At 45.1% G+C, this 13,263-nt stretch overlaps 1 long non-coding RNA gene across 4 annotated transcripts in view; it reads left to right on the forward strand.

Annotated features, from left to right (window-relative positions):
* Window positions 1-11,503, forward strand: part of LOC144142333 (uncharacterized) — a 142,745-nt gene extending 131,242 nt beyond the window's left edge. For all 4 annotated transcript variants that reach the window (XR_013316945.1, XR_013316947.1, XR_013316946.1 and 1 more), the window contains 2 exons: window positions 4,913-4,996; window positions 11,283-11,503. This is a non-coding gene — a long non-coding RNA (uncharacterized LOC144142333). The remainder of the gene's footprint in view (window positions 1-4,912; window positions 4,997-11,282) is intronic.
* Window positions 11,504-13,263: the final 1,760 nt, after the last annotated feature.

Below are 13,263 nucleotides of genomic sequence, written 5' to 3' on the forward strand. Positions count from 1 at the left end.
GCAGCAGTCCCAGATGAAGGCCATATTAGAGAGAATATGACCAATTATGGTGACAGGGGCATGCCCGAAAGGGGCAGTTGGCAAGTTAAAGGAGAGAATATGACCAATTAATGTGCCAGGGACATAACAGAAAGGGGCAGTTGGCAAGTTGAAGTACTAAAAACTATGACCGAGGAAGTGGTTAATATAATGCGAGCAGGAACTCTCGGTATGGTCAGTAATGTTTGTTAACATCGACAGTAGGAACAGTGTATGGTGTGGTACGTAATACAGTTGAAAACGGCTCTACTTTTATTACAGAACTTGAAGTTATTACCTGCTACCTGTTATACCATAGGACTTTAGATCTGCAAGAATGCCGTAACGCCTTGCCATGTCATACGTTTTTTCTATGTAAAAAAATATGTTCATGCAGTACTGTTTGCGTATAAATGCATCTTTAATATAGGATTCCAACGCAACCAGTTGATCAGAACAAGAGGGAGTAGGATAGCTATAAACTAAACCAACGACTGTTTTATATTTGGCAAGAAAGACTGGTCGAACTCAAACCGAATATATCCAAACTTATCAGTAGGAAATTTAAGTGGTTCTGCGCTAGTAGTTCGGCGAGTTATAAACATATATAGCAGATCCACCATGACGCCCATCTAGATGATAGAAAACTTTACTTATAACCAGCTAATGCCAACCGTCCATCGCCATTTGATGGCGGCAAAGGTTCCCAAAGACAGATAAGACAGATGTTTTCGTATGTAAGGGTGAGGAAATGAACTAATTGGTCATAATGCTTCGAAAGTCTTCGTATATGGAAATGAATGAGACACATGCTTTAAACACGTGCTCCTAAGGAGTGGCGTGAGTTGGTGAGCCGAGTAATCTCCATTTCTTGCATGGAAAACGAGGAACGTTGTAACACCCATAGAAAACGGCCAGGTCACTGACTTTGTAGACACGAATTATGCGACCGCTCGGCGCTTTTATGACCTTAACGCGGCAGTTGTAAGCACAAAAAACTGGGAGTTCATCTTTCTTCTTGGCGAAGGCTTAAGCGAACAAGCATTTGTTTTCGTTTAGGAGAGAGAGAGAGAGAGAGAGAGAGAGAGAGAGAGAGAGAGAGAGAATTCTTTGATGGACACTAAAGAGGTTAGCTTCACAAACGGCGGGGCTTGCTACTTCAGATGGGGATGAACATAGTGAGGCGAGAAAGGAAGAAAAAGGGGAAGAAGTGCGCAGCAACAGTGCATAATGGGTCAAGAAAATAAGATCAGTTCGGAACGTAGAAAAATCTGGGATGCCAAGGTGAAAGAACCCCGATTAATCCAGGGTCAGGCAAGAAAGTTAACAGAGCCTTTGGGTGCGTTCCAATTTACCGTTTAGACAGCTTCGTTGCCGTCTTGGCGGACAGTACGCCATGTTAATCCCCGTTCCAATTCGAACGAAGCAGTCAACAAAGACTGCTTTATGTAGACAGCATCGAAGTCAGCAACGATGCAGGCTACCTTCCTGTCTAAACTAGTAAGTGACGCCAGCGCCACCTTTTTGCGTATTAATGTTAAAACAAAACCACTCGTTCTTTTATTTAAATATTTAGTATAAGTTATTAGTGATGAAGATGACTTTGTTTAATTTAATAATTACGTAACGTTTGTAATAACAACGGTAATAATATTTACGAAACCTGCGGCTTGCGCAACTCAACATGTCTGCTATGACGCTGTCGTCTGCGCTGGTGTTGCGCTTGCGACCGCGGCGCCATTCCAACTTTATTCCTTTAGACGTCTATATAGACTGCTTCCTAGGCTGTCTACGAAGCTGTCCGTGCATTGGAACGCAGCCCTTGTACCTCGCGCCGCGTCAGCGTGATTTTGCCACGGAGCGAGAAAGGGATGACGCTATAAAGAGTTTTCGCGTAGCAGCTGCACAAGAGTTCTTTTCGCTGTTTCCTGATAAGTCGTGTACTGCGGGCTGTAACACAAGACGTGCCGTATATCTTCCCTAACAGAGCGCACAGACGACAGTGGCGAGTCCGCCCAGCCTATTTTATAAAGAAAGCTACCAGTGAAGGGCGCGTTCAGGCGTAGTCAGTGAAGACCACCCTCTGTTTGCTTTTGTATGCCTCGCGCAAACTGGAAATTGCACTCAGGGTCAATCGCGCCCAGGGGAAAGGATATTCTAAGAGGGTCCTGCCAAGCTGGCAACTGCAGTTTCCGTTCCAGTGCGTTCACGGCCGTACTTCCGTCTTGTCTGGAATACGGGATTCCAATAGACACAAGAAGAGAAGTATATCCCCCAGAGATGTCAGGTTCAGAAAAGGGAGAAGTAGCATCGACAACGTCATTGCTTTGGTGAGGGATATTCATCGGCTAAAGGCAGCAAACAATATCACAGTAGCTGTCTTCCTAGACATGAAGGCGGCGTTTGACAGCGTTTCTCATGAAGCTGTTCGATGGGAAATGACGTTTGTAGGGCTATGAGGGCGGATGCACACTTGGCTCTTTGTCTACTTGCAGAATCGGTATGTCTATATGCCCACCAATGAAGGCGATACAAAGAGGCATGAGAGTACACAAGGTGTCCCTCAAGGCGGAGTTCTAAGTCCTGTCCTGTTTAACATCTGCCTCAACCGCATCACGAAAGTACTACGTCAAGGTGTCATTATATCTCTCTACGCTGATGACATTTGTGTCTGGGCTTCTGGCAAAACCGGAGAAGCATACGATCCAAACTGCAGAAACCTCTTCTTGCAATTCAAAAGTACCTTAGTACCTGCGGAGTGATAATTTCACCCGAAAAGTGTGCCGCAGTTGCCTGTACGAGGCGGGGAGTATCCCGCTATCCCCTGGTCATAAACAATACAGACATAGAGTACGTTCACAACCATAAATTTCTTGTAGTTATATTAGATCGCGTAAGGGAATCATTTATATACACCGGCTGTTGTTGATCAGTTTGCAAGCCCATAGCGCGGACGTTATTCCAGACTTCTGATCTTTTGCCGGGGAATTCAACTTGCCTAGTTCGTGATGAAAACCTTCTTATAATTTACGGCTCCTTGTTTTGAGTCAGAACACGGCGCACTACGGCTATATCGACATTGTTAATTGGGAACTCAACTTTGTCACCGATCTGCTTCATTATGGCGAGACAGTCCTCACACTGCATCACGGGCACTCCTTTTGTTTCGATGTTCTTCTGTCGAATATTTTGTTTCAGTTCGGACATGTACTGAGTCAACTGCTCTTTTTTTCTGCTGAGCTCTTTCGTGTGCTTTTGGAGCAACTCTTGGTTCTTTTGTACTTCCTAATAAAGCCCGTTGAAGACATTAGGGCTGTCATGCCTTTCTGCGAGTTCCTCGCGAAGTACCTTAACCTTTTTGGTAAGTTGACCGTTGGTAGGAACTTCAAAAGTTCAACGGCAGCGGCTTGGCAGGAATGGCACGGCAGTAAAAAACTGACACAGCAGTACGGCACAGCAGTCTGCGAATGACACTAACCCGAGGGAAAACAAACAGAAGACAGTCACAGCGATGTCGTGATGCCATGATCACCGCTGCGAAGGGAAGGCTGCACCATGGTGGCGTTGCTTTTGTATATTTCCGAGGCTGAGGAGGCTACCAGAGGGTGATCAGGGATTGTCGTAGGGTAGGTTTGGGATTTCGCAACATCATGCGCAGCTCAGCGATACTAGCGTGACGTTTTCTACGATCAATTCTGATACCTTGATATGAGTGGGTCGCTACTAGCTTGATTCCCGACGGCTGTAACCTGATAGTAATGAAACACAGAAGACAAATTGAGTGATGTCGTTTTCTCGTGGCTACTGCTGCCAAGTAGGGGTATTGATATACCTTTATAAAAAGACGCTGGATTACGAATAATTGGGAAATACTTCAGAGATTAGAGGTTTGCAGACAACGTAGACCTCCTAAGAGCGGCTGAATAACCCCAGCGAAATATGCTTTAGAACCTACAATCACACAATGTGGGCCTGGTGTGAAAAATAGATTTGAATAAATCCTAAGAAGTGATAAATAATCAAGCCAACTTCGACCTTGTTCAGTATGCGTACAGAAATTACAGAACACGTGTAAAAATATCACTATTTGGGAATTGGTTTGGGAATTGGTTTCACTATTGGGAATTGGTTTGAAAATATTTCCCGCGCAAAATAACTATTCGCTAGTGTGCACTTGGGAAACGCTCACACATATTACAAATTGAGTGACCTCTCACTGAAAAGAAGAATATACAGCAAATACGTCTTTCCTGGGATGACACACACAGAGGAAACGTTGTGTCTTACTGAACGACTTGAAAAGGCGGCTCAAAGGGTCTTGGAATGAATAGTGATGGTAGTAACACTTAAGGGCAGGAACTGAGCTTCCCTGATCAGAAAAGAAACTCGATTATGTGATATCATAGTAGTATAAAGTACTGGAAATTCACACGGGCTGGCCATGTAGTGAGGTACGATGACAACCGCGAGACCACCAATTTAACGAAATGGATACCGCAGCACCGGCATAAAAGTAGTTGAAGGCGAATACTTAAATGACGGACGAAATGAAGAATTTCTTGAGAAATAATCGATTCGATTGTAGTACGATAAGAACGTTTGGATACCAATGGGTGAAGCGTTTGCTATGGAGTGGACCAAAGCAGGCTAGTGATGATCGTTACGATGGTCGCTAATAAGGCTGTGTATAAATGTTGCCAACATTTTATTCTTACGGTTCTGATTAGCAATATGAACAAGCTGTTCATCTAATTGTTTTATGAGAAATAAACTATTCCGTGTTGCCATAGGGCAAAATATGTATGAATTTAATTTAATGGTTTGAAATTACTTATTTTGGGTTCTCGCTTTTGTTGAAGTCAGTAAGTGCTTAATAACCGCCTAATTCTTGCAGACCTGAGTGCTATAGATCTTGTCACACTACTTTACGAAGATCGTTACGAGAAGTGCGGAGTGCTTTTGTTTAATCCAATCAAAGGTAAGCCAATAAAATTATGTAACAATTATAAAGCAGCACGTAAAATTACACCGACAAACGAATTTGGTGCTTTGGTCTAGATAAGTGTGTAGAGATCACCATGAAAGTAAGTCCAGCAGTAGGCTGAAAAACCTCTCGACTTTATGAACTGTTGCGACAGTTCAGAATCGACGACACCTTCCCCGTACACTTTCACGCATGCATCTAATTTGACCTACACTCCAGTTGTGTATCTGTAATTTCACGCAATTCTGCGTGGGTCGTTCACACATTCTATTAATGAAAATTACAGTGCTGGGTCTTTTTTTCTGCTTTCGGAGCGCATCAACAGAAGCCTATAGAGGAAGGTGCCCGATCCCATGGACGACCTATTTCGGGTGTGCCGTTTGTGTTTCAGTGCACATGCTGCAAAGAATTTGCATTTGCAACGGGCATAACTGTCTATTCAGCAGCTATTTTTCTGAAGCTTTATGCCATGGCCACCGTTTGACGCATATACATGACAGGTTTTCTTACACTGGGCATCGTTTAAAAAACAAGCTGCCATTTTGCATATTATTTGTTTCATTTTTCTACCGCAGACTTGCGTATTTATTCTGCCACCATAACAGAGAAGCCACTTCAGGTTACTCAAGAAGAAACTTATGAACTAGCCCTAATATGCTGTACCCAAAATACCAATCGCAGTTTTAATTTCAGTCCAAGCTGCTTCTCAACTGCCACCTCGGGCAGTAGCATTTTGTGATTTTTAGAAGCAAGGTAGGATCTTCCTGTGTCTCTTTTGGCCCTTTTTTCTGACCATCAATCTGATCCAACAATCTAAAAAAAGTGACACTAATAACTTTCTTCTAAAGTTTTCCCAGAACAATATCAAACCAAAAAGCACATACAAACAAAACGTTTTGTTGCCGCTTCGTCTGTTGCTTTGTGGAGTTGGCACCGAGTAAAGTATTGAAAAACTCTTTGCCATTTTTTTTATTTCAGCCACTTAGTCGCCTTTATTTATTTATTTATGATACCTTACAAGCTCAATCCGAGCATTGAGTAAGGGGGGTACGAACTTAAAATAGTAACAGGGCGGTCATCAAAAACGAAGAGGCATACACAAAAAGTATACAGCGTCGTGACAAAACATGTGTAGGAATTTACACTCAAAATAAATGTAATAACGCGAAGGTTTGGCTATAGCGAGAAAAGTGTGCTAACCAGAAATTCAGGTTACATAAAAAAAACACTGTAAAATCCTTCGAAAGGCTAAGTTATACAATTCAAGTGGACGGAAACGGCAGTGCGACTGAGCTGCCCAAACTGGGAGAGCAAAAGATTCAGAGACATTTACGTTTGTACCCAATATGTAAGGTGCGATAGCGATACTTGGACTCCCACGGAACGAGTTCGTACACAGCTGCTTCATATACGATCTATGCTCCATGAGCACAAAAGGTTACTGCAACGAGAAAAAATAGCAACCAGAGCATTTATTCGCCGCGTCCCAGGAGCGACAGAGGCTCTCTTCACATCTGTGGCTTAAAATGTGAGCGTGAACGGTTGCAAATCCGACGTCTTGGCCAGTTTGAGTGAGAGCAGTTAGTGGCAGTTTGTCAGTATATAAAAATGTGTATACTTTAATGTCCAGGCCATGCTGAACAATTTATCTTTTTTTTATAGAGAGAGCGACAGAGAGAGAAGATTTTTTTGAGTGAGAAAATAGTTGTGGTTAAAAAATTGGGGTAAAAAAGATGGCATGGAGCTCAAAGGTTGAACCTGAGTCTACGGCACCAGATGCAGCAGCTCCTTCCCTTACCCTTTCAATCAACTTGCTCTCACATTGACGTAACAAGCTGGTCAAATCTGTCTCCCATGCCTCGAAGAAGTGGAATACGTTATGTGTGAGTAGTTCTCCCCTGGCCATTCCCTTTGGCATGGCTGGGTTGCGCAAAAAACAGTGGATGTTTCTTCTATTTCAGGGCAGTTCTACCTTAGAGTCCAATGTCCCCACTGAAAATCTTAACATACATTAATTTTCAGATAACTGTGTTGGTTCCTCGCTCACAGTGTTTGTGATTCCTGGCCATTGAGACCACCTTGTAGCAAGGAGAAAGATTGTGCTCCTAGGCCTAGGATTCGTTCCTAATGTTTTTTCGAAAAGGGAAGTGCGTTAGTAGGTGTCACAATGAGCACGGTATGACTTCATGTGCCTCTTGCATTGTGCATCGTTCCCTTCCAGACCCTTGGATTCGGCTATCAAGGCGACGTTGTTAACTGTCTGCATTATAGATGGGGATATCTTACCGAAGCGCGTGGTATTCTGCAACTAGAAAACTGTACAACGTCCTTTGTGAGTCTTCAATGCGGTTACGCTTGTACTTCCGCTATTCGGATTGCCAGAGCATGGCTCCAACTTCCACTTTTTTGTTCCTGAATGTTCGAGGGTAATGCAGTCACAAAGGTTGCCAGAGTAGTCAACTACGACAATTGGTGCCTCGTGCTATCGCACAACTCGAAGTCGGTGTATGTTGCGGTAGCATGATAGTGAAACTTTCCCCAAATGAGCTGGAGCCTTCTCCAGGACAGCATGCATATTTTCGGTCGAGGGGAGTTTTTTATGCGGGGCCGCTAGATAGGTGCCAAGTCTATCACTGCGTGCAGTGGTAGCCTTTCAGGGGGGGGGGGGGTGCTTGTTTTTTTCTTCAATTTGGGAGTGCCTGTTTCGGGGTGCCTGTTTCTTTCCAAATGAGGTATTGGCCCCTTAAGATTTTGTTTTTACACCCACATTCTTGGGGCTAGAAGACGTGGTTTCGCCGATTTCTAGAAATGCGTTAGGAAGACACAAGTTGAGGAACTATTCATCATTATTATCACCAACATCCTAATTAGGACGATGGCAGCATAAAGGCCTCTTCAATTAACCTTCACCCGCAATTCTCCTGCGCTTCCGAAGCCCATTTTTTGCTCCGAATATTGTTCTTTCATCCCTTCCTTGAGTAAACGGCAGTGAGATTATTCTAGACCCGTCTATGCATGTTCATTCTGTAACCCTGGTGGTCCCTCCTTTTGTCAGTACGCCTCACGGCCAAATTTGTGAGGTTAAGAACTGCCTTATATTCCATCCTACTGATGATGCTTTCTTCGAATTCTGTTGTGTGCGAAGTTTGTGGTACAGCAGGCTGTGCGATATTCTGGTCATGATCAGTGGTTGCATGAGTCTCTTCGTTTCCTTTCTCGTTCTCTTGCTCTTTTTTTTGGATGGACGTTTTGCTTGAGAGCAATAATTGGATAAAGAGTTAATGTTTTTGGCGGTTAGGAGTTGGGAACAACCCACGTGTCTAGAACCCCGCCCAGCAATCTTGCGTGGCTGTTCTTTGAGAGGATGTTCGTTCTTTTTTTAGGGTGACTTTTATCTTAACCGCGTCCGTCATCGGTCGTCTACAGAACCGAGCTTGCAGCGGAGACCTAACAGTGGGAATATTGAAAAGTATTTTGAAAACATGTGATTATACGCGGTATATTGGGCTTTATTTTACGGTTATAATCTATGCCTTTCTTGATTTCTGAGAGACTGGCGTTAGTCCTTTTCTCCCTGGTTTAGTTTGGTCACCCACTGTTTGTGCCAGCATAAGTTTGGGTGGGAACCACAGCGCGGTGGCTCAGTGGGTAAGGTGTTGTGCTGCTGAGACTAAGGACGCTGGCCCAATTTCCCGCCGCACCGGCCGTTTTTCTGTTGACAGCAGAAAAGCAAAACGTCAGTATTTCGGGATTTCGGTGCACGTTAAAGATCCTAACGAGGTCGAAATTCTTCCGGAGACTACCACTACGCGTGCCTTGTAGCCCACTTGTAGCTTCGGGGCATGAATTACCGGAAACTATATTTTTGACTATCTGGTGGAAACACGCTTTGGTGTAATGGCGTGAGTTGCGGGCACGGCTAGAGATTGTGTCTGCTGAGCCACAGCCTCCTGTATAACGCCTTTTGCCAGCTCAGTGCCGAAAATTCCACCGTTCTCTCTGGTGGCACGAAACTGAATGGACGCGTCAGTAAAAGGGGGGAGTTCAATGGTTTAGTCTTCTTTACACAAAATGTAATTAGTATGACCCAATTATCAGTAAACACCGAATAAAGCATAATTATCTTTCACTTATTCACTCATATGGAGTGGCAGAAACGTTACGTGTGTCTTATCGCAATGACAACCGTAAGGACATGTATACATTTCGTTGGGAAACTCCTGTAGCGAACCCAAATGGGTGAGCGTGCAGGCGGAAGCCGTAGACTGAACGCAGTTTCGTAGTTCTGCGACGCCACGCATAAAGCTTCTGCCTTTATTATTAGGTCATGAAGTTCAGTCTCGGCGTTTTGCGGAATTTTGTAGCTAACAGACGCCTTCGCGAAGCAGATGATTACGAGGTGTGTTTCAGTTCACTTCCTCCTGAAACAGCAGTTCACATCGGCATGGGCATTGAAAAACCTGGAAACTTGGCGCATCACAGTGAACAGGGTGTTTCAATGGGTTTCTGGGCGATAGAGCATGTACATTTTGTTATAAGGGAGGCTATGGCCGAGCATGCTTCCAACAAATGGGCAGACAACAAACTCCATCGCGCAGGCGCGGGCCCGGGTAAAAACGCCTGTCCTTTCATTTGCATCTGATGCATCATTGTCCTCCTTTCCAAACTTCTGCAGCACTATCACCATATTACAGGTTCTTTTGAGCCCTTGAAACTTACTGCCTCAGTCGTACCTTCAGGGTGGCCACGGTGACGTAATTCCGTGGACGCCTGATTGGAACAGCTGATAGTGGACGGCTAGGAGTCACAGCGGAATAAAAAAAAATAGCCTAATAACTCTATCGCGTTAATAACTTTGACACATCAGAGGTAAAGCACAGTAAAAAAAATCGGTAGGCGCAGGTGAACAACGTACGCACGCATTCCCCAGAAGCATATATTGCCAGACGTACGGAGGCCCGTTCCAACAAAATGCAAGACAAGGGTGAGTGTAACAAAACAAAACCGAAACCACAGAAAACCGCGAAACTAGGCAAGTTGGCATAGGTGCAGCTGCATACATCAGTGAAGCTAAAGCGATATTAGTGCGATGAAAAATGGTTACACAGATGTTCCACACTGCTATTGCCTTACAAAGCGCTGACAAGTTGAATGCCTTCGTTCTATTAGGGATAGCGTAGACTGCGGGGGGCTGTAAATACATTTATGTAGCAAACATAACAGTGCCACTGAGCGGTGAAAGTGCAATGGCGAAATTGAATGTTCTTGTTTTAATGTTGTTACGCTGTATTGAGGGCTATAATTTCAAAGTATAAACCGCGCTCCTCGGTTTTGTATTACTGTATCATTACGGTTAGATAATCCTGGTAAGGGGACCAGACTGAAGATGCAAATTCCAGCGGGGGGAGTACGTAAGTAAAATGGGCCAGTTAACGGATGCTTGTTAGAGAGTCTCCTACATTTCGACGAAGTTAACACACTGTCTTTGTGGCTTTCGCGCAAATGCCACTAATGTGGGCCGACCATCAAAGTTTGGGTGTTAGATTGACTGCAGCACTGCACGGGCCCGGGCCGGCCCGAAGTCGATTATCGGCGGGCCCGGGCCTGTCTCGGGCTCGACGCCATGGGCCCGGGCCGGGCTCGGGCTTGAATTCATAGGCACGGCCGTAAATAGGTCCGACGTGAAGTGTAGAGAAGAGCATCAAAATGAATATTCTCGGTTTATTTTTGCGCGCTTCTTGCTGTTAGTTGTACGCATTGTTTCAAAAACGTGTTTTGCTAGGTCTGATGGTCACTATACTGCAATTTTATTGAAATTTCTTGTACTGCATCAAGCTTTTATATTTTGGTGTATAACATGCCAAAGATACGATTACAACGAATGCCCAAGAGGGGAGGGAATTAATTCAGACATCCTGGATCTGTGCCCTTATGGCTATGTGTGTACACGTGTGTTTAAATATCGCACCAATCAAAATGCGGCTGCCGTGGCCGGGAATCAAACTCGCGTGCCAAAGAAACACCATTGCTTAACAACCACTGTAGGTAAAATATTTTAACGCACGTACATACTCATTGATTCAAATGCGGATCAAAAAATTTCAGCAATACCAACTTGTGGCCCAGACAACCACGTGAAGTTCCCAAGAGTCTGCTCATCAAAGGTGATGGTGTCTCTCGTGTAAGAATACGAGCTAATATTTACGCCGATGTGGCGTGAACTGCTGTCGGTGAAAGCTAAACTACGTGCACTTTTAAACCCTTATTTTTTTCGTTTCAGTTCATGGCGTGCCTGTACGGACTGGATCCTCCGTCTGATCGCCCGGAATATAAATATAATATTTTTTTTCAGCGTCAAAGTCCGGGCTTAGTCACACACGCGCGGGCCCTCCCTAGGCCAAAAAAATTCCCCGCATTTCCCCGAGGGGAAGAATGTGAAAGTGCGAATGCACGAGTTGAATTTGCGCGGTTCGGTAATGTTCGCGAAAGAGAGATCACACACACACACACACAACTACAAAGAAAGAAAGATGCATTTATTCACAGACACCTATTTGTGTTGTCGTTGTACTTGATTGCTAGAGCGGATCTCAGCTTTGAAATTTCGTGTCAGTACTCCTTTAAGCGGGTGCATTAGCCCTTCTCACGCCCGATTCCTGGCCAATCCCCCACGTGGGTATGTGCCATGTCAGCGGCCAGGCAGCGCGCGCCCATCTCCCCCCGTTGCCAAGGAAGACGAGATGCGCGCGCACCCACAGCTGTTGCTATGTGGACGGCGGCGGAATGCGGACGGCGGCGGACGCTTCAGGCTCGCTTAAGAAGTGCATTTGCACTTAAAAATAAATTAGCGGGCCGGGCAGGGCCTGGGCTTTGGCTGGCGGGCGCAAGCCGGGCTCGGGCCAGGCTCACTGATGAATGCCCGGTCCCGGACCGGGCTCGGGCTAGGTGTTACGGGCCCGGGTCGGGCTCGGGCTTCGCGAAGCGGGCTCGGGCTGGGCCTTAAATAAGGCCCGTGCAGTGCTCTAAGATTGACACCTAAGTATTTGTAAGAAAAGCAGTGAACTATTGCATCATTGCTCTAGAGTAGAAATAATTGGAAGTATTGTGTTTTCGTCTGACGGCCATAGCACGGCACTTGGAAACGTTAGAAGGCATCTGCCACACGTCACTCCAGTCACTAATTGGGTTAAGGTCTGTTTGAAGGGTAAAGATGGCGTCACCCGTCAATGCCTTTATCAACGAAGTTCGGGAAGTTGCGCACAAAAATCTCTTCAATAAGTTTGGGGTAACGGACGACAACAAAAAGGACATCTCCGTTGGCAAACCCAAATACGTCACCATAGTGTTGTCGTCATTTTCCAAGCACGTTGTGCCGCTCCTTAGAGTGGTACTCTGTCAAGTTCCCCCACATGAGATTTGGCTTGTGCCCTGGTATGCCACATTTTTTCGAAATAGAAAAAGTGCCGCCGCCGCCATATGAGCAGTGCCACCAGCATCGACATCGAGAGAATTGGGAGCGCGCCGGTAACCAACATCGCGGCGTACGAGGGGGCAACTCAATGGCAATGAATACCTACCGCCACTCGTCTTCCACATTGAGCCGAATGACGGTTTTCGAAATCTTCCGTCTTACCCCGACCGCAAATTAACTCTCACCCATCCCTCCACCCACTGTGGTTTCGGAAGAATGCGTCCCTGGCTCCACAAGTTCCTCCAATAATCCAACAATGCACGTAGCTATCCGTGATTGTTAATACCTCGAAATATTATACAATCGTCAGCGAATAGTCTTACCCTGAAGATAAATTATTTGGCAAATGATTTATATAGATAAGAAATATTAGAGGTGCGAAAACACTGCAATGTGGAACCCACGAGATGAAATCGGATGGAGTGGAGGCGCAGCTGTTAACTGTAGGGAATGGTTTGCAGAAAGAAAGACAATTGCCGGTGCATGAAAGGGTTAAGGAATCGAGCCTAATTACACATAATTGGGATAGCGGCAATTGGCAACGCTTTCAAACGCCTTTGAAAATCGACAAATCTGCAGTCAGTTTGTTTATCTTCATCCATAATAAAAGGGAGATAATTATTCAAACAATTGGGTGCCACACGAGAAGCCTTTTCGGGTTGAAGCGTGGTAGACATCAACCTCTGCAACGTCATTCGGAAGACAGTGTCCGATCCAGAGAAAATTTTCGCCCTCCTGTTTATTCTTACAAAAATATCATCTGAATTCGGTGGGGGTTGCAGCACAATAT

This window comes from Haemaphysalis longicornis, unplaced genomic scaffold (assembly GCF_048455015.1).
Source record: "Haemaphysalis longicornis isolate Haplotype H1 unplaced genomic scaffold, Haemaphysalis longicornis Haplotype H1 scaffold_6, whole genome shotgun sequence".
Lineage (NCBI taxonomy): Eukaryota > Metazoa > Arthropoda > Arachnida > Ixodida > Ixodidae > Haemaphysalis > Haemaphysalis longicornis.